This window comes from Lynx canadensis, chromosome C2 (assembly GCF_007474595.2).
Source record: "Lynx canadensis isolate LIC74 chromosome C2, mLynCan4.pri.v2, whole genome shotgun sequence".
Lineage (NCBI taxonomy): Eukaryota > Metazoa > Chordata > Mammalia > Carnivora > Felidae > Lynx > Lynx canadensis.
Genome location: NC_044311.2, coordinates 88,093,600 through 88,115,953, shown reverse-complemented (window position 1 = coordinate 88,115,953; position 22,354 = coordinate 88,093,600). Strand labels below are relative to the sequence as shown.

General features: G+C 40.0%; 1 protein-coding gene across 5 annotated transcripts in view; it reads right to left on the bottom strand.

Annotated features, from left to right (window-relative positions):
• ZNF148 (zinc finger protein 148) overlaps window positions 1-22,060 on the bottom strand; it is a 122,623-nt gene extending 100,563 nt beyond the window's left edge. For 2 of the 5 annotated variants that reach the window (XM_030330256.1, XM_030330258.1), the window contains exon 1: window positions 7,405-7,518. The gene's annotated coding sequence lies outside the window, so the exon portion shown is untranslated. Of the gene's footprint in view, window positions 1-7,404; window positions 7,519-21,813 lie in introns of those variants that run through there. The other 3 variants (XM_030330255.2, XM_030330257.2, XM_030330259.1) reach the window with 3 other exon arrangements.
• Between the last annotated feature and the right edge of the window lie 294 nt (window positions 22,061-22,354).

Here is a 22,354-nt window from a genome sequence, read left to right as displayed (position 1 = left end):
TATAATAGTAACATTACTTTACTTTACTTAGAATAAAGTACTTAGAAAAACTTAACCCAAGGAGGCAAAAGACTTGTAAACTGAAAAACACAAAACACTGATGAAAAAAATTAAAACACAAATAAATAGAAAGACATCCCATGTCCATGGATTATTAAAATGTCCATACTACCCAAAGTGATCTACACCTACAGATACAGTGCAATCCCTACCAAAATCCCAATAGCAATTTTACAGAAGTAGGGCAGAAAAATCCTAAAATTCATATGGAAACACAAAGAACCCCAAATAGACAAAACATCTTAAAGAACAAAGCTGGAGGCCTCACATTTCCTAATTTCAAAACGTAATACAAAGCTACAATAACTAAAAAGTAATAGTATTAGCATAAAGACAGACATACAGACCAACATAAGAAAACAGAGCCCTGAAATAAACCCACATGTTTACAGATGACTGATCTTCAACAAGGGTACCAAGAATACACAATGGGGAAAGGATAGCCTGTTCAACAAATGGTTTTGGGAAAACCGGATATCCACATGCAAAAGGAATGAAATTGGACCCTTATACTATACACAAAAAATCAATTCAAAATGGATTAAAGACTTGAGCATGGGGTCTAAAACTATAAAACTCCTAAAAGAAAATAGAAGGGGGAAGAGTTCATAACACTAGTCCTGGCAATGATTTCTTGAATATGACTCAGCAAGTCCACTCCTAGGTATACACCCAAGAGAAGTGAAAACAAATATTCACATAAAAACTTGCACATGAATGTTCATAGCAATTATTAGCTATTATTCATAATAGCTAAAAAGTAGAAGCAACCCAAATGTCAGTCAACTGATGGATTTAAAAAATGTGGTATATCTATACAACAGAATACTATTCAGCAATAAACAGAATGAACTCCTGACACATGCTACATCGTGTAACATTATGCTACATGAAACAAGCAAAACATAAAAGATCACCTATTGTATGATTCCATTAATCTGAAATGTTCAGAATAGATAAATCCATAGACAGAAAATAAATTAGTTGTTGCCAGGGGCTAGGACAAAGGGCAACAAACAGTCGTCTTTTTGTTTGTTAATGGACAGAGTTTCTTTTTAGGGCGATGGAAATGTTCTAAAATTGATTGTGGTAATGGCTGCACAATGTTTGAATACGCTAAAAACAACTGAATTATATACACTTTCAATGAATAAATTATATGGTACATAAAGTTATATCTCAATAAAGCTGTTTAAGGAAAACTATATGCCTAGAATTTGCTTCAAAAAATATGGAAGATCTAAATTAATGATGAGACATTTGTAGTCATGGATTGAAAATCTCTGTATAATAAAGGAATTCTCCCAAATTTAATTACAAATTTATTCAATTCCTATCAAAATCCCAGCAATACTTTTTGGTATACATCAACAAGATTCTTCTAAAACATATACGAAAAGGCAAAGAGACTACAAAAGCTAAAACAATCTTGACAAAGTGGAAGGAATCATCTACTTGATCTTAATACTATTATACAGTTACATTAATCAACACAGTGTGGACTGACAAAAGGGATAGACACCTATATCAATGCAACAAAGAACCCAAAATTAACTAGACTAACACAAATATGCCCAACAGATAATACAATTCAATGGAGGAAAGATAGTCTTTCCAACAAATAGTACTGGAACAACTGGACATCCATCCATCCGCAAAAAAAAAAGTCTTGTCCTAGGGGTGCCTGGGTAGCTCAGCCGGTTAAGCATCCGACTTCAGCCCAGGTCATGATCCTGCGCTTCATGGGTTCGAGCCCCGCATTCAGCTCTGTGCTGACAGCTCAGAGCCTGCAGCCTGCTTCAGATTCTGTGTCTCCCTCTCATTCTGCCCCTCCCCCGCTTGTGCTGTCTCCCCAAAATAAATAAACATTAAAAAAATTAAAAAAAAAAAAAGTGTTGACCTAAACCTCACAACTTTATATAAAAACTAAATGGATCATGAGTTTAACGTAAACATAAAACTACAGAACTATCAGAGACATCCTTCAGGACTAAAGAAAAAGGTTCCTGGATTTGGCACCAAAGCATGATTCGTAAAAGAAACAGACTTCATTAAAACTGAAAACATCTCCCCTGTGAAAGAACTTGTGAAGAAAATGAGAAGATAAGCCATGGAGTGAGAAAATGTTTGCAAACAATGTTTCTGATGAATTCTTATCTGCACTATATAAAGAACTCTCAAAACTTAACAGTAAAAATATACATATATATTCAGATTAGAAAATAAGCAAAAGGCATAAACAGCCAATACATATAAAGATGTTCAATATCATTAGTCAATAAGGAAATGCAAATTAAAACTACAATAAAATATCACTATATACCTATTACAACAGCTAAAATAAAAAATAGTAACAAATGTTGCCAAGCATTTAGAACAAGTAGATCTCTCATAAAATGGTACAGTCACTCTGGAAAAACAGTTTGGAATTTTCTTATAAAACTACACTTGCCCAAGGCGCCTGGGTGGCTCAATCAGTTAAGCATCCGAATTGGACTCAGGTCATCATCTCGCAGTCCGTGAGTTCCAGCCCCTCGTTGGGCTCTGTGCTGACAACTCAGAGCCTAGAGCCTGCTCCGGATTCTGTGTCTTCCTCTCTCCTGCTCACACTCTGTCTCTGTCTCTCTCTCCCTTTCAGAAGTAAACATTAAAACAACAACAACAACAACTAAACTTGCCCTTGCCATACAACCTAAAAAGCTCACTCTTGGGCATTTATCTCAGACAACTGTACACAAATTGCTATACATGAATTTTCATAACCACTTTTTTTTTTATTTTTAATGTTTACTTATTTTTGACAGAGAGAGAGACAGAACATGAGCAGGGGAGAGGCAGAGAGAGAGGGAGATGCAGAATCCGAAGAAGGCTCCAGGCTCTGAGCTGTCAGCACAGAGCCCGACATGGGGCTCAAACTCACAAACTGTGAGATCATGACCTGAGCTGAATTCAGACATTTAACCAACTGAGCCACCCAGGCGCCCCTCATAACCACTTTATTTCTCAACAGCAAAATACTGAATATACCCAAAGTTCAACACATGAATTTTGATTCAAAAAAGTATGTTATTAATACATTATTCTTAAAATGACAAAACTACAGGGATGGAAAATAAGATTGCCAAGAGACAGGGAGGGGTTTTGAGGTGGAATGCAAATACAAAGGCCTAGCAAGAGGGGTTTTCTTTGTGATGATGGAACAGCTCTGTATCTTCACTGTGGTAGTAGTTATACGAACTTACTATGTATGGGAGAAAATTGCAAAGAACCATACACACACACACACACACACACACACACACACACACACACAAATGAATTCAGGTTTAAAAAAAAATGGTGCAGGGGCGCATGAGTGGCTCAGTCGGTTGAGCGTCCAACTTCGGCTCATGATCTCACTGTTCATGAGTCCAAGCCCCGAGTCGGGCTCTGTGCTGACGGCTCAGAGCCTGGAGCCTGCTTCAGATGCTATGTCTCCCTCTCTCTCTGCCCCTCCCCCAATCATGCTCTCTCTGTCAAAAATAAATAAACGTTAAAAAAAAAATTTTTTTTTAATGGTGCAAAGTAAGTATTTCCGGCAGTTCAGTTAAGAATAATGAACCAATGTCAATTTCCTGGTTTTGATGTTACTAGAGCTTTATATGATTTGTCACCACTGGGAAAAGCTGGGCAAAGGATATACAGGACTCTGTACTAATTTTGCAACTTCCTGTGAGTCTATAATTATTTCAAAATAAAGTTTCTTTAAAAATATGAAAGGGGAGAAATGAGGTAGGGGTATAGATGAAACAAGAATGGCCATTAATTGCTAACTATTGAAGCTAGGTCATAGGTATATGGAGGTTCATTGTACAATTCAATTTTTTACCCATTTAAATTTTTCCAAAATAAAAAGTTAATGAAATTATAAGAAGACCATATATCAAAATATTAACAGCAGCTTTTCCAGTTGAGTTTTTTGCTAATATGCACTGTAAATTTCTTCTATAAATTTTTTACTTAAACCATTTAAAGAAATCTTTGCTCATACGATCCTTTGTCTTCATTTGTTTTACTCATTTACAAAAAAGTACACTATCGAAAAAAAATTTTTTTAAGTTTATTTATTTATTTATTTTAGAGAGTGGGGGGAGAGGGGGCAGAGAGAGAGGGAGAGAGAAAGTGAATCCCAGGCAGACTCCCCTGTCAGTGCAGAGCCCCACGCAGGGCTTGAAATCACAAACCATGAGATCATGACCTGAGGGCAGTCAGACACTTAACCGACTGAGCCACCCAGGCACCCCTCTACTGAAAAAAAAATTTAAACATAAAAAGAACCCCATTGATACTTCTTCCTCCGACAATAATAGACTGCTTAATTTGAAAATACTTCATCTTAGGCGCCTGGGTGAGCTCGTGCCCCGCACTGAGTGAGCCCCACTTCTCTCTCTCTGCGCCCCCCACCTCTGTGCCCCTCATTCACTTGTGCCCTCTCTCAAAAAAAAAATTTTTCATCTAAATACTCAATTTATATTTCACCCAATTACAGTTCACCTGAAAGTTCCAATATCTTTTTCTAAAATTAAACCAAAAGGATCTTGCTAGAATCGATTTACAGCTAGCACAGTAATTCACCATTATGGTGATCTTCACACAATTCTGCAAAACAGATGTCTAAGTTCAAGACACCCACAGATGTCTGAACAGCTCCAATTGGGTTTGCATTTGCAATGTTGCCTAAAGTATCATAATTAACTTTAAATATGTTTTTGTTTTAAAAGTATATGTGGTCTTTTTCAATTTTTCAAACACTTTTTTAAAAAGCACATGCTGAAAAGTTTACAACCATTACAAACCATGCTGATGAATTCAACAAACACATGTGAATCTGAAAAAGTTATCAATAATTCACTAAATACTGAGATTCTCACAATGCAATTATTTAATTCAATTATTTAAATGTATTTGTATATCAAGCAAAAATTATCAATACTGTTTCCCTCAGTAATAATCAAAATTAATTTTAATTAAGTAAATTAAATTATAATACAAAGAAGAGACCTGAACTCTGTTCTCTGTGAGAACTTGGAAGTCACAATCCCTCGGAAACTCCATTATCTACATACAAAAAGCCTTAATAAACTTGTTAATTTTGCAGCTCCAAAATCACATGTATTGATGACCTAAAGTATAATTCATAACCTTTGACCCATGATCATTCTAATGACAACTCTGGAAAAAGATTCCTAACAATATGGTACAGACATGTTAATTACATTATAAATAACTTTTGTAATATTTAATTTGGGAGAATGTTATTTTCAATATATGAGGTCAAGGGTTCTGAACATCAACACTACTGACATTTTGCACTGGATAATTCTTTGTTGTAGGGCTATCATGTGCACTGTAGGATGTTTAGCATCTACCCACTAGATACCAACAGAATCCCCCAGCATGGCAACCAAAAATGTCTCCAGACATTGCCAAAATCACTTCTGGTGGAGAATTATTGCATTACATTAATAAATGTCCAGGGTTTTTTGGAGATGGGAGGAAGAAAGAATGTTTTTGTGATTTAAAGGCCTAAGACAGGGGCGCCTGGGTGGCGCAGTCGGTTAAGCGTCCGACTTCAGCCAGGTCACGATCTCGCGGTCCGTGAGTTCGAGCCCCGCGTCAGGCTCCGGGCTGATGGCTCGGAGCCTGGAGCCTGTTTCCGATTCTGTGTCTCCCTCTCTCTCTGCCCCTCCCCTGTTCATGCTCTGTCTCTCTCTGTCCCAAAAATAAATAAACGTTGAAAAAAAAAATTTTTTTTAATAAAAAAAAAGGCCTAAAACAGGTTAGGAATGAACAAAATAAAAAAGTTCAATTGCAACTCATATACTATGAAAAGAAATGGTACTCTTTCAAAAAAAAAAAAAAAAAAGGAAAAGAAACAGAAAAGGTACTCTTTTCTGTGAGGCCTACCGAAACACGTTAATAACCAAATATTGTTATGTATAGCTAATGTAATAATAGTAGTGAGAATAAGAGTATATAAAGCTGAGGAGGAGAAAATCCACAAGTATCCCCATCTGTACCTTTTCAAGTATCTTCAATAATAAGAGCCAAGTTTTTAAGTCAGAGATTAATGAAGTTAACATAATGCCTATTCTCCCCAGCATTTGTGAGAAGGCTAAACATTCTCAAGTTACCTGCTATTCTCTAACCAGGGAGAATATCCGCATGAAAAACACAACTACCCACAGTTAATTACAATAAGCATCGATCTATTTTAATCAAGTGTTAAGTGTGCTACAAATGCCATGAAAAGTAACACTGAAGAATATCCTAAAGTTCCTTATATATTCAAAGAAAGACCAAAGACATGTGGAGAAACTTCGTTTAAATGTTACAACAGAAAATATAAATGTTCACCCATTCACTTTTTGGCCCTTTAAAGCTCACTACAAAATCAACTCAGCCATATTTTCCACCAAACAGAAAAATACCCAGTTTCCTTAGTCTATTCTTGGATAGGTCACCAGACTGGGAATAAGAGACCCAGAGTCTATTCCCAGTTGCAAAACAGACTGGTAATCTCAAGCAAATTATTCACTCAGGTTAAGGTTCTACGTGCGTATCATGCTGACAATACTGAAAATCTGCCCAGAAACAAGCACCGTGAAACCCAGGACTTCCTCCTGCACCCAAAGGACAACTGCAAACGTATTTTTAGATATATTAAATCTAAAAATCTGAATAGGATTTTATTTATAGCAACATTTAACATAGTTGAAATTTCAAAACTGTGTGGTGCCTTTACCATTGCCCCCTATAAAAATAAGAAATGCTCTTTTTTTTTAGATCACACCATGCCCAATTTTGCAAAACTCTACGAACTACACGATCATAATTATGTAAAACAAAACAAAAAGCTGTTTTTAATTCAAGCTCTTGGGAAGGGCTTTAACTTTTGCATTTCCTAACTTTATCTAGCTTTTAGTCTTGTACGCAGAGTTCTTTCCTGGCACTGTAAAAAGTGCTTCACAAAGTCTGGAGAGCAAAAGTTTACCCCATAGCCTCATTACGGAGAGGCCTTAGCACGGTTCTTACCACTAAACATGCAGGTTTTACTAGCGCAACCAATATACGTATCCCGGCGTACATTTCTGTTCTTGATATCGAGTAAAAAACTATTCGTCTAGCAGACCAAATTACCCATCTGACCTTACGGCACACCGTAAGACGGTAAACACAACCCAGTCCAACAGAAAATTTGAAAAAAGAAGGAGAGAAACGGGGGGGGGGGGGGGGCCTGTCAATTAGCATTCGGCGGTCCCCGCTGACAGGCAGACACTTGTTGGCCGCCAAGAAGCCACTCACAAAGTTCGCCATCTCGCTGCGCCGCGGGCCCCGACCCGGAAGACGGGCGTCTGGGAGGCCTCGCCGCCCGCCGAGGCACCCCGGCAGGCAAAGCCCCGGCTTCTCGGCGCTCCTCCGCCGCCTCCCTGCACACGGGCGCACTCACGCACGCGCGCGCACACTCACACGTACACACACAACAAAAGGAAGCCTTGCGAGCCGCGTGCGGAGGTCCGCTGGGGGCGCTCCAGAAAGCTCCTCCTCCCGGCCCCCACCGCACAGCCCGCGCGGCCTGCTCACTTACTGAAGCGCCCTGGGAGAGGCCCGGTTGTGCGGAGCGCCGCGCCAGTGGCCCTCCCGGCTGTGCTCTGCCGTGGCGGCTCTTGGGCCCAGCACGGCGCAGCCCCTCGCCTCCGCTGCGTCCGCCCCCCGGCCGAGCGCAGACAAAACCCCGCCAGTGCGGGGGTCGGATCCGGGCCCGGGTTCCCGACTGCCCCGGCTTCTCAAGAAAGGTAACTCTTCCGCCTAACTGTCCCCACCCCTACAGACCGAGGGACGTTTAAGCCCCCTACGTTACCGAACCACTATTCAAAAGTAGTATCCAACAAAGCACTCCTCACGATGAGAAATCTTTCAGTAACCTCTTCCTTAACCCCTCCAAGTACTCTGTTTCTCCACACCTTTACTCGATGCAGTTGTCCCTTGCCTTCCTGTTTTTAACCTAAGAGCTGTATTCCCCTCAAAAAATCACCTCCCCTAAACCATCTCTCCAATTTTACTCTTGAATTTACTTTTCTAATATCAAGCTTCCTCATAAATTACATCTCCCACTTACCTATTCAAAACCTCTCCACAGCTAACTTACAATTTTGATCAGCTCCCACCAAATCAATTCACCTAACTTTCTCAAAACTGCATTTTGTGTTCCCTCATTTCCTCCAAACTAACAGTCTCCAACTTAATACACAAATTTGCCCCAAACTGCCCTCAAATTTTGTGAACCTATTCCAGAATGGCCACCACAGTCACTAAAAAATTCATTTCCCAAGCACACTCCCAATAATCTGACAATGATCTTTCCAAATATTCTCTACTGATTCACTGGAATCACTCATAACTCAAGACTACCATGCCCATTTCCCTAAAGACTCTAATTATAGAGCCTATTCAAATTAACACAGTATGTGTCATTAAATGTGTACATGTTGACAAACACACATATATGGGACCCTGCAAAACATCAAGTATGTATTTCATTCTAGCCATTATAAAAGGGCTTTTCTCAAATTTACAAGGAAAACTCCTTAAGCCAACCAAGATTTTCAGGTATCCAACCCCTATCTTGTGAAGTCACTTATCTGTTAAATTAATATAATTACCATTAAACATTCTCTGTTTCCACTACAATAATGCCCAACACCTTCCTTAAGATGTCCACCATCAATCAGTCTAACCCACACCACCCACTTGCCAAGGCCTAGCTATGTCTGAGGTATGTCCTGGAAACAACTCTAGACCAAATCAGGCAGCTTACAGCAGAAAAGTGAGATGGGCAAAATGACCTCCCTGAACCCTGTTAGGCCTTTTCAAAGCTCTGGGTCTCCACAGGTCCTTCATTATTAAGTTTGGTGACTGACTAAATGTAGAAGGGAGGGTGGGAAACGTAATGAATGACCTGGGGCTGCATTCTGGAAGTAATCCTGAAGCAAAGCTGCACCTGGGTCAAACACCAATAATACCTATTTTATGTCTTGTCATATTCTTCTCACTGCCACTAAATATGCTCTCTCTGAAACATGGAGTAACATCAAAAACCCTGCTCTAAACAGGGAAGATCAGAAAGTATTCTTTGTTCAGAGGATGACCATGTGAATTAATCATGTAAGGAATGTAATGCAAATACAAAGGGTCTGAAGGATACCAGCACTGGACTGGTAATAGTTTAAAATGTCAGCTTCCGGGACCACAGCAAGGCACTGAGAGAGAATCTCAAAAACCACAGTCAGGTAAGCACCTGAGAGTCAAGCCTTTGATAATACAAAGGAAAAATTGACAGACAACAAAGACTGACAAAAATGAATACAACTGCAGAACTGGACAAGCAAAAGTTTGAGAGCAAAGCCAAAGCATTAGAGGCCTGGTCTAGGTCTTAAGTATCACCAATGGAAGATGATAAAGGTTTCAAGCACTGAGATTAAAAAAAAAAAGAAAAAAAAATCAAAAGGGGAACCTAGTGGTTCATTCAGTTAAGCATCCAACTCCTGATTTCTCAGCTCAGGTCATGATTTGTGGGACTGAACCCTGTGTCGGGCTCTGCTTGGACAGCCCGAAGCCTGCTTGAGATTCTCTCTCTCTTTCCCTCTCTATGCCCCCCACCTGTTGGCACACTCACTCTCTCAAAAATAAATAAATAAATCTTAAAATAAATAATAAATAAATAAGTAGTAATGTTAAACTATATTTTGGTTTTGGAGTTGGCAATATAGCTCCTTTAGACATGTTCAATAAATGACAAATAACTACAAACAAGACAGTGTATTTAGAACTATATTTCTGGGGCTCATCTCTATATAGATATTTTCTCATCTATATAGAAAACAAAGCAGCCACCCTAAGAACAATAAGAAATTTGGAGATAAAAGTCACTATAGACAAAACAACAACAGCAACAACAACAACAAAACTACAGAGGCCATTTTAGACGGCTTAGGATGTCTCCTTCCTAATATCCACCCATTCTTTCTACTTTTTACCTGAACCTCTCTATCTATACAAATTACCACCACACAGTTTCTGCAAGCAAAGACTGATATGGTTTTGAGGAACTCAAGTAGAGTTCAAAAGATCTCAATACCTCTATTATTATGCTATTTTTTAAAATACTTACACATATGCACTATTATCTTTATAAGATCATGGGTGGCAAGGACTGTCCTTATATGCACAAAGAAAGAACAGGCTCCTGGCATTATTTCCTAGATAGCGTTATGCTTTCCCCCTATTTTCTCTGCTGCAACAGACTTACTCTCCTTTTCATCTTATTCAGATTCAGGCCAAGCCCAATCTCCTCATTCATTTCTGTTCTACCCATTTACTAGCTTCTATCAGTTTATCCATGTTCTACTGTCAACAAACTACCCTGTGTCTTTTGCCTTTCATATTAGTATACCTCCACCTTACCTTTTTTTCCCTTGCACATGAATGGCTACGATTTTGCAAGTATAATTTATTTCTAAAGAAATTTAAAGAACTGGTGAATGTAACAAATCTATTTATCTCCATCCCCACACCACAAGTCAGATATTATCATCTCTTGCCTGGATTGTTGTGACCACCCCTGCATCTTATCTCAAGCTTGGCTTTTTCTGAACAACCTGCTTCTCTCCTGACTTAACTATCCACTCTTCTACTCCTTCAGCTTGCTAAAAGACCAACTGCTTCTTGCTCCCAAGGGCCACTCCTATCACTAAAATATCTCTTTGCAGTTTACACTACTTACTTAAACCATTCCACTTGCAACGTCTACCAAGCTCCGGAATACACTCCCATCTTCCTTCCCCAAAGACCAATTCTACTTTGTCCCACAATCAGCAATTATTCTCAGTAACTTCAACAATGATGCTGAAGTACTTTCTACACCCTGACCTTCCTCAACTCCTAAAACCTTCAGCTGCACTTCAGCCACTCACACATATATAATGAAAATAGGTCATCAACTGGAAGTGCTGTACCACAAGGATTGTAACTTCAGAGACCTCCCTTTTTTTTTTTTTTTTTTAAACCACGACTTTATTTTATACTTCTACACCTGCTCTTTACGTCCCTTTGGCTTCACTTGTCTCCCCACACAATTGAAATCTGTCCATCAGCCATTTAATACTGCCCTCTCTAGAACATCATGACCTTCTATTATATTCACCATGCACCTCCCTAATGACAGACAATCTTCACCATCTGTTTTCTTCACACCCACACACTGGGTGTTAAGTACCACCAGAAAGCTATGAAATCTTCCACAACTGATTTATTCTAAATACAACTCTCTATGTCATTGACTAATTCCAAGTCATTTTCATATTTAAGTCTATAATCCCATCAAATACTCAATAACTTCCATAAAATTCCCTCAAATCACACCTTCTCCACCTGTAATGAAATCCTCTTTACAGCTTCTAAAATGCTGTATCTTCATCCATCTGCTACTTCTTGCCTCCAGTTTTGGAAAAAGAGCTGTTCCTCCTTCTTAAAATAAACTTCTTAATACAATTCCTACATTCAATGTTTCCATATTCTCCCAACCTACTCAGTCCTTTACCCTCATGCACTCTGGTCTCTGAACTGCTCTCCTGAAGACCAAAATAAAAACAATTCCATGTACCAAATCATATGACCCACCACCCAAGTCCTTATCCTCTCTTTGGCAATGACACTTGAACTACCTCCTCTGGGTTATGTCACTGTACTGCAGGATTCTACTGTGGTCTCTCCAGTTGCTGCTTCTATCTCCAATGACCACTGGTCCTCTTCTCAGCCCAAATAGTGGGTATTTTCTCCAGTTCTATCCTGGAGCTTTCTACCATTCTCTCTCCACTCCCTTCAGGATCTCATCCCTTAATACTGCTTCTACATTTTCATTCCTCATATGGATATCTTCCCCCAGCTCCCAAAAATAATCTTTAAACCATCACCCTCTGCTACAATCTAATTTATTCCTTAGGAACTGGAATATATAATGATTTTTTTAACTAGATTCTTCAATTACTGCTTCAATTAACACCTCAATTATCAGTACAAAAATTTCATGCCATTAGCACCCTACCAAATCCAGAATTAGCAGCTTCAATTATCAACTCTAGGTACATATTCCCAAATCTCTATTGGACCTCCTTCCTCAGCTGAATCCAGTATTTCTAACTCTAGCTAAATAATTCCCCTTGCATAATTCCATTTGGTGCTTCACACACTGGCCATGTATCTTAAAATGAAAGTAATTATTCTTCCCCACCAAAACAGTTCTGTTAACTGATCCAATAATTTTTGTTAATGGCACTACCATTCTCAGTTACCCAAGAAAAGCCCCAAAGTTTCCCTTTTCTTTTTCTTTTCCTCCAGTTTCCCAAAAGCCCATTTGCCGTCAAACCCTTCAATTCTTTCTTTAAAGTATTTCTTCTGTATATCTCTTTTCTTTGATTACCACTAACACCATCACAACTTAGACTCTCAACACTTCACACTTTTGTCAGAGCCTTCTGACTTTGTCTCCTAATCACTAGGTTCTCTCTTCATTGCAAAAACAAAACAAAAACAGGTCACCATATTTTTATTCTTAAATCACCTCATTTCCCCAGTCAAAAATCATCAATGGTTCCCCCACCGCATACTGAGTCAAATTAAAAGTCCTTAGACTTCCAGGGGTGACTGGGTGGCTCAGTCAGTTGGGCATCCAGCTCTTGATTTCGGCTCAGGTCATGATCCCAGGGTCATGGGATCAAGCCCTGTGTAGGACTTTGCGCTGACAGTGTGGAGCCTGATTGGAATTCTCTCTCCCTCTCTCTGCCCCTCCCCTGCTTGTGCTCACTCTTCTCAAAATATATAAACTTTAAAAAAAAAAAAGTCCTTAGATTTCCAAAAAATAGAAACTAGCCAACAGTCCAACAATCATGAAATGAATAAATACACTGTGATATGTTCATAATGGAATCCCACAGAGCAATGAAAAAGAATAAACTACTGCTATACGCATCATGGATGAATCTCACAAACATATGTTAAGCATGAGAAACCAGACACGGATGTATGATTCCACTAATAAGAAATTCCAAAACATAAAACTACTCTGTTGCAATAAAGATCAGAATAGTACAGCTGACCCCTGAACAACACAGAGGCTGGGGAATCCAACCTCCCTCTCACCCCATGGTCGAAAATCTGGGTATAACTTTTGACTCCCAAAAACTTAACTACCAGTAGCCTACTGTTGACCAGAAGCCTTACTAATAGCACACTGTAGATTAACACATATTTTGTAGATTATATGTAATATATACTGCATTCTTATAATAAAGTAAGCTAAAGAAAAGGTTAAGAAAATCATAAAAACACAGTACTGTACCATAATTATCAAAAAAAATTCCACTTATAAGTGGATCTGCACAGTTCAAACCCATGTTGTTCAAGGGTCACTGTAGTTACTTTTGGTTGAAGGAGACATCAACTTGGAGTGACAAATGAAGGAGTCTTCTGGAGTGTTGGAAATGTCTACCTACAAAAATTCATTGACCTGTAACCTTAAGATTTGAGCACTTTATCTTTTTAAAAAACCTGTTTAGTCTAGATTTTTAGATGTTTCTTCTACTTTACAGCCTTATTTCCCTCCATTCATAAGATGAACCCTAGCTAATCTAGACCATGAACCCCTAAACACATCCAGAACTTTTCTGTTACTTGTATCACACTCTCTCCTCTTGGAATACCAATCCTCACCATCTTGCCTACTATAACCATATTTATACTTCAAGGCCTAATTTGCACACCAACTCCTCCACAAAGTCAAATCAGCCACAGTACTTCTGTCATAGACAGTCATAGACAGACAGGGACATTTCTGTCCCTGGTCAAACTCCTGAAGAAAATGAACTCCATCATATATAAACATGGGTCCTTCACATTGCCTACCACAGAATCTTGAACACAGTAAGTATACAAAAATATTCCCTGAAGAAATTCTGGCAGTCCTTCAAAAGCACCCTTCAATCTCAGCCCTCTTTCTCAAACCTATCCACCATGACTGTCTCTACTTGGAATTCAAATTCCCCAATTTACATATTTAATCATTAAACAAATAACTGAGGACCCACTATATGCAAGAAACTGTAACTACCTATTCTAATGTACCCCCACTGAACTACCCCAACATGTATTCGTCTCAGCTGTTGCCTTTTGAATCTTACCACAGCTCTAAATTCCCAGTCATCCTCCCCTCCTCTCACCATCCAATCACATCCTACCCCCTCATTTCTAATCCTGCTATCAAACTAATCCAAGCCCTTCTTAAGTTTCTCCAGTAGCCTCATAACTGAGTTTCTCTCCCCCAATCTTACTCTACCATCACATTGCCACCAATCTATCCTGCCAAGTATAGCTATCAGCAGGTTAAGGTATTTAATATACAGTCTTTGCTTCCATTCTCTACTCAGAAAAGTTCAGAAGCTATACATTAATGATACATTAACATACTTTAATCCTATGCTAATATATCTTCATCCTCAAATCTTCACCACAACCCTTGCCCAAAGGTGTAAGAATTAAAAATTTCTTGATGGGAAAACGGAGTCTCAGAAAGGAAGTAATTCTCTCCATAATCATAGCACAGGTAAACAGAAGGGCCAAGACTAAAACCTAGCTTCTGTTTTGCTTCCTCAGCACAACACTACATCATGTCAAATACAAACTATTTAGCTTAGCTTTCAAGGCCATTCATTTTCTACTCAACCCCACTGACTCTTCCTACCTTTTATCATATTATGCCCTATTCATGAACTCCATGTTCCAAACTAGAAGCTGTGATCAACTATTTAGTCACAAAATTAGTTTATGAGTGACAGACATCTTTTTTTCTTAGCCAAACAGAATAGAATGGAAAACACACGAGTGCATCCAACATGTAAAGGTTATGGTTATTGAAGCTTTTTGTTTTATACATACACACAAACATTCACACATGCATATATCAGGTGAGGATGTGACATGTATTTCTTACTGTGGATTAGTTAAAAAAAAAAAATTAAAAACTCACTATTCCCCACATATCCATGGCTTCTCAACTCCGAGTCTTTGCTTTTGCTAATACCTCAGATTGGAATGCTCTCTTTCCATTCATTTCTATCAGCCAGAATCCTATCCATCCCTTCAAAAACTAAAATGCCACTTGCATGCCATTAAGGGTAGTCCCAGATTTTCCCCCAAATATTTTTTCCTACCTTTTAACTTCAGTAACATTTGGTTTTTCTTATGATACATTGGTCATGATGTAGTTATTTGTGCACAAGTTCAGCTCCACTACTAGAATATAAATCCCAAAGGATTTATTCCTGACTCCTCTAACAATGCTTTTGCATGTAACAAATGTTATCTGTTCACTAAAGAGAATGCACCCCACCACTTTCTGAAACCTCAGTTATAAATCCACATCATAAATAATTTCTGCTACATTCTAAACTTGTTTACTCTTATCCTTCAAATTGTCTTACAATCTTCCTCCCCAAAATAACCATTTCGAGTAATCCTCTACACCTTCAATCTTCTCTTGCTGTCCTCTAAACACAACCTTACCATACATCAATTATGTTTTCCTTCTTTCAGAATCATACTTTCTGTAGGATAACCTTTCCTTCTCCATCTGGTTGTCTTCCACTCTATTCCTAGTTCCCTAGCATTCATAATAATAGACCTTATGATCTTTAAACAGATTCTTTCATTTTCTCTTCAACTAGACCTCCTCAATTATTTCAATTCATTTACAGTGTACATATTTCTGTCAGCCCCCATAAAATCCTTTGTAGAAAAAGGGCAGGTAGGGGTGCCTGGGTGGCTCAGTCTGTTAAGCGTCCAGCTTCAGCACAGGTCATGATTTTACGGTTCATGAGTTTGAACCCTGCATTGGGCTCACTGCCATCAGCAGAAAGACCACTTTGGATCCTCTGTCCCCAACTCTCTCTCAAAAATAAGTAAACATAAAAAAAAAAAGAGAGAGTGAGAGAGAAATAAAGAAAGAAAAAGAAAAAAGGCACGTAATGAATTGAAACAGAAATAGATTATTTAGATCTTCTAAATTATCCGATACTTACTTTCTCATTCATTCATTTATTCAACAAGCATGTGTCTACTAGACATATGCCCTCAATTCTGTCTATTCTATTCTGTAATTCAGAAAGCAGCTTTGAGAAAAGCATGCAGGAAAATGCCAGGATAGCAGAGCCAAGTTGACTCATGCTCTTCACTCACAGAGACCAAGTAATTTGTGGGGTACAGGCTCATAAAAGGAAAAACTAAAAGTTACACTAGACATAGATGGAAACAGATTTCCCCCCTCCCCGTTGTTCCAGGGAGCTCAAAATCTACCCAGCAAAGAATTTGAAAAGGAACAAACCAGTAGGAGTAGCTAAAATGAAATAGGCAGAAAGCATTAAGACAAAAATAGATCCAGACTCTAGGTTCATTCTAGGGCTGCAAGAGAAATTTGGAGCAATTTAGTTCCTCTCCTGAGATCCCTAAGGAATCCTTTCAAATATCTAGCTAAAGTATGGTACACTTAAATCCTTTCCCCAAACCTTAGCCAATATTCATTTCTCCATTCCCTGAACTCCTACAGCATTCACTATCCATAAAACTCATTTGGGAGCTTAATCATAAACCATCTTGTTCCCAGTAATGAAAGTGTTTATTAACAAATTTAGCCAGAATTTATTTACATATTAAAATCAATGAGGTCCTCTTTAAAGTAGTTAAACCTTGGGAGGCTACCACTTACTCATTTATTCACTCCATCCATCCAACCAGTTCATGCACTTAGCTAACATCTAGTGTTCACCTACCTCCAAGTGAAGTTATCGCCACTCTTCAAAGTATTTCTGACTTCCTCACTGGGAGTGTTTTCCAAAGTAATTCAGTTAATAAGTCAACCACAAAAATCATTCCTATATCTGTGACTAACCGAATTTAAACCAAAACTATTCTTTATTCACTCTCTTTGCTATCAACATATCTTCAGCATTTCTAAAAATCAAATCTTTCAAACTAAAAAGATTTGTCACCAATAAGGCTATTCAGAATAACATTATGCCTCATATTGTTTGTAACTGTGCCCTTCTAAAGGGATTATGAACTCTGAGGATAGGGACCATGTTTGACCCACCTTTAAAAGCTCCATCCCCCCAGAGCACACAATAGGTACTTAATAATAGATAAATTGTATAGAATGTGCTAGAGGCTCAGAAGGGAATTCAGAAAAGGTGATCCAAAAAAGTTCTGAACTCTACTACTGAAAACGACTACCAAAATACAAAAATTCTCACCTGGAGGTATACTTTTTTTTTTTTTTTGAAGAGAGAGAATCTTAAGTAGGCTCCACGCTCAGGGCTCAATCCCATGACCCTGGGATCATGACCTAAACCGAAAATCAAGAGTTGGATGCTCAAACGACTGAGCCACCCAGGCGCCCCTGGAGGTATACTGCTGATACTTGTTTTAAAAAATCAACTTTCTGAAATCTTACACTATTACTAAATTACTTCACAACTGTCCTTCTCCCCCTAAATGAATATAAATACTATAAATTCCTTGAGGCAAGAAATTGCACCTAACACTTTTTTATTACCATACCAAAATGAATTAAATCAGATTCTTTTTTTTTTTATTTTTTTGTTTTTTTATTTTTTTTTTTTTCAACATTTATTTATTTTTGGGACAGAGAGAGACAGAGCATGAACGGGGAAGGGGCAGAGAGAGAGGGAGACACAGAATCGGAAACAGGCTCCAGGCTCTGAGCCATCAGCCCAGAGCCTGACGCGGGGCTCGAACTCACGGACCGCGAGATCGTGACCTGGCTGAAGTCGGACGCTTAACCGACTGCGCCACCCAGGCACCCCTAAATCAGATTCTTAAAACAGCTAAAAAATCTCTAGTCATTTAGATCTGAAGTAAGAAAATAGAAATTAAATCAGCCACCAACTCCAGATTTAAAATTTATTCAGATTAAACTAGCCTCAGATTAGAAGAGAAACTTTGGTCCACCCCTTCAGTGTTTTTGCAGGATTGTTCTAGTCACATTCTAATCCATTCTGTCTTCTTCCCTTAAATCTAAAGGCTTCACCAATCAGATATCCGTTTTATCCCTCACTCTCTAAACACACAATTTAGTCTACAATACTCCCATGGTGTTCAGCAATTTCACACAGTCCCACTATTATCACGACAGTGAACCCTACTTTCTATCAGTCATTCAACAGGTTATTTACTAAGCACTTAAACTGTTCTGAGTTTCCCCAAAGATTAAGAAAGTCTCAGCTCCAGAGTAGGGTACAGTCTAGCCACCCTCTGCAAAACAAAGAGAGAATAATTCCCATAAGCAAACACAAGATTTAGCAGTATATAATCTACATGTGAATGCTTTCTTACTCAAAGAAGATTCTCAAGAGGTAAGGTTACTTAAACAAGACTTCCAAAGAAAAGGGGAGCAAGTTCTTTCTATTCTTTCCATATCCATCATACTAACTTGGTGATGTTAAGCCCCATATACAAATTTCAAAAACCCAATATTTTATTAATCTAGCCTAATATATAAGCAGCATACTTTTTCCCACCATATTTCCACCATATTAGTGACTTAAATATGCATATTTCCTTGTAACTGCCACAAATCTATCTCACCACTGTAATTTTAAATCCCCTTCACATCCACCATATCCAAATGTTCTCAGAATTCTTTACCCTTTCTTCAGCCTCCCACAAAATTACCACCACCTCCATCATACCCTGACCTTCATCCTCTTCCCCCTGCGATCACACTTCCCCATCCCTCCCTCCCTCCACAAAAAAAGAAACACATTATCCACACCGATTCACTCCTTCCTAAAAACTCTTATAAGAATTGCCATAGAAGCCTGGAAAGAACAATAAGGAGTCATTTAATCCATTCCCAGAGTCCTCACTCTAAACTCTCCAGAAGACTGTCAAAGAACATTGCACAGTTGACCTGATAACTAATTCCAAGATGAATAACTATCATTGCCAAGCAACTCTTCCTCATCACTAACCAGCAACCCTTTTGCTGCAAAGATGTCTCCTACAACCTAGTTTTTCTTACAGATCCATCCATCAAACTTCCCTTTACCTTCTCACCCAGTCTATTTCCAGTATAATTTTAAATGCTTTCTATTTAAGCATATTATTTAAAGATATACAGTTAATAAAAAAGCTAAAATAATAACTATCAAAGGTTTGAAAGGAGGAGAAGGGGATAATATCAGTGACACGAATCCGTTTCATTAACAGAGGTCTTTCAACTCCTTCATAATGTCTTTTTAATCAATCAAGAAATTACAGTACATGTATATTACTTGGAGACCTGAAGAAAAGCATGATACGAACTACAAAAATTAATGCTTACAAGTAGTAGCCTCTGGAAAGTGGGATTGTGATGGACAGGTGAGACAAGGGCTCACCCTTGTGAGCTTTTCATTATAAGCTCTCTCAGAACAATTTTACTTTTTAATTATGTACATGTATAATTCCATACAATTTAAAAGGGGGAAAAATAATGATGACATACTATATTTAAGTCCATTAAAGTTACAAAAATTAAAAGAAATGATAATATACAGTGCAGGTGAGGGGAAAGAAAACAGACCCTCTCATTCTGTGATGACAATAAAAATGGGTACATCCTACGATGTAATATACTGAAGCCCTTGAAAAAAGTAAATTTAAATATACTGACATAAAAAGTTTTCCAAATTTAAAAAAAGTAATCCTGGCTTATTTCCATTAAAAAAATTTTTTTAATAAAAGCCCCTCTCATCTCTAATGCTAAATTCTCATCCTCCTTAGATATATTTGCTAAACGAATAAAAGACTGAATTTTCCCATCCCTCTCCCAAACTTCTTCCCCATCAATCCCTCCACCCTCTACTTCCATAAAAAGATATTTCATATTACCCTTTCTTCAGCTGAATTAATATTACAATGTTATGTGTACAGTCTTTCTTAACAATAAAAAGTGAGTAATTTTCAGGCAAATCTTAAGAGTATGGTTCTAGCCTAGATTTCCCTCTTGGAAATCCAGTCTGGTGGGAGCTAGAGAAATCCAATAGGCCTTGGTTCATTTCCTGATATGAAAATGCTAATATTCCCTCTAATTTGGCTCTAGAATCATCTAGTCTCTTCAGGTTCCCCTAAACCTCAACCCAACCAGTCCTGACCTCCTTGCAACCTAAGACCAAAACAGATATTCTAGATCCTCCATTCTGCAGGCCCATACTTTGCAGACTGATGCATTTTCTTCAATACCACAATGCCTCGGTGAGAGTATACATTCAGGAACCATGAATAGCAAAAAGTCTCCCACCAGCTCCAGAGTTATGGAACCAATCCAGTCAGACTAATTTGAGCTCCAAATGGAATCTCCAAAGAAAGGCCACTGTGCATGGACTCCCCCCACCCACCATTAATTATAACCCTGGGGTGAATAATATGGCATCAGTTCTCCTGGACCAGATAAGCTGGGCAGTGAAGAAGAAAACCGCCAAGTCCAGTAATTTCCATTCCGGCATTAGTGTTCACCCTGACTCTAGTAAATGACAGTACTTTAAATTTGCTAAAATCTAAACTCACGGCCTAGGGAATCCCTGGAGGCCAGGCGTTTTTTTTACCGTCTGTTTCAGAGATTCTAATATTCACTGGTGCAGGTTTAAAAGGTCTCAGATCAAACTACAGACTAAGGTCTAATTCTCAGTGACCCCCAACCACTGCGGGACCCACACTTACCAGATGTCATCTACAGAAGAGCCCAAACAGGTTCAGAACTAGGCCATCCCGGCCCATCTGGAATAACTCTTTAGTCCTTGGGCCAACATTTATTAATTCTACTACATCTGTCTATTCTATCATGCATTCTCTTCATAGTCTCTAGTATTTAGCACTTCCTCTGGCTTCGAACGCTATCCTTTCTATTCGCGGAAACTCCTTGTATCCGTTCTTTCCTTTCCTTAGAAACGCTTCAGTTCTTTCCATAACGAAATACCTAATGTATCTGCACAATGAACACCCTCCAGACTCCTGGATACTCCTCCACGGGCACCCTCTGCATTCCTCCACCTATCCGGCATCTTTCCCTCTGGCCGCTCTCCCTGAACACACTCCCACTATGTTTCCCGCAAGGATTCCCTTTTCTCCAACCCCTGCCCTTCCCTTCCCTTCTCCCAAAGAACACTCCGGCAGCAACAGTGACTGAGGCCTGCGGTGCATAAAGCACTGCACCAGGCACGACGGACAGAGACCTGGTGTTTCTCTAGCCTTTTCACACCCACACCCAGCACCCTCCGGCCTCCCCCTGCAAACCTCCCACCTCCTTCCCTACCTCTGACACCCGCCTCAGGCCTCGGAGGCCGCCTTCTCGCCTCCGCCACCCCCGTCATTATCCTTTCTCAACCCCCCAACCCACCATCCGCGCCCTGCTTCCTCCCGTCCCCCAGCCAGCTCCTGCGCTTCGCTCGGCCTCGGCCGCTCCCCAGGCCACCCCCAGCCTCGCCACGGCTCGCTCCCCCCCCCCACTCCGGGGTCAGGCCGTTACCGCCGCGCGCTACCCCCGCGCGCCGTCGCTTCCCCCTCCCCCACCCTCCCCAGGGCCCGGGCCTGCCAGGCCCAGCGCTTTACCGCGGGCGGGCGCCGAATCGCGCGGTCACCGACTGCAGGCGGCGGCAGCTCCAACCCTCCTAGAGGCCTTGAGAGAAGGGGAAGGGGGGAGGGGAGAGAACTTTTGCTGTGGCAGCTTCAGCAACAGCTCCCACCCCTGCGCCTTTCTCCTCTTCCTCCCCCTCCTCCTCCTCCTCTTCCTCCTTCTCTTCCTCCTCCCAGAGCAGTCGAGACGCAGACATGCCGCGGCTAGAGCGCCGCCGCGGTCGCCGCCACTGCCGGCGCGGTGGATTGTGGGAAGCCCCGCACACGGGAAGCGCTCCGCGGCGCCCTCCCTTCCTGGCCCGGGGACCAGGTTGGGACGACCCAGCGTGGCTCCGATTCCGGCGCCTGCGTGTCACTGGCCCAGCGTGGCCGGGGAAGCTGGCCCCAATCCTCAGGTTTCCCGAGCTGGGCCCGGATGAAAGCAATTCGAGAAATGTCGGCACTGAGGAAATCTCTTTGATAGGGAGTCAGCCTTCATCCATAATCCGTGCCTAGCGCCCTGAGAGGGCTCGGGGGT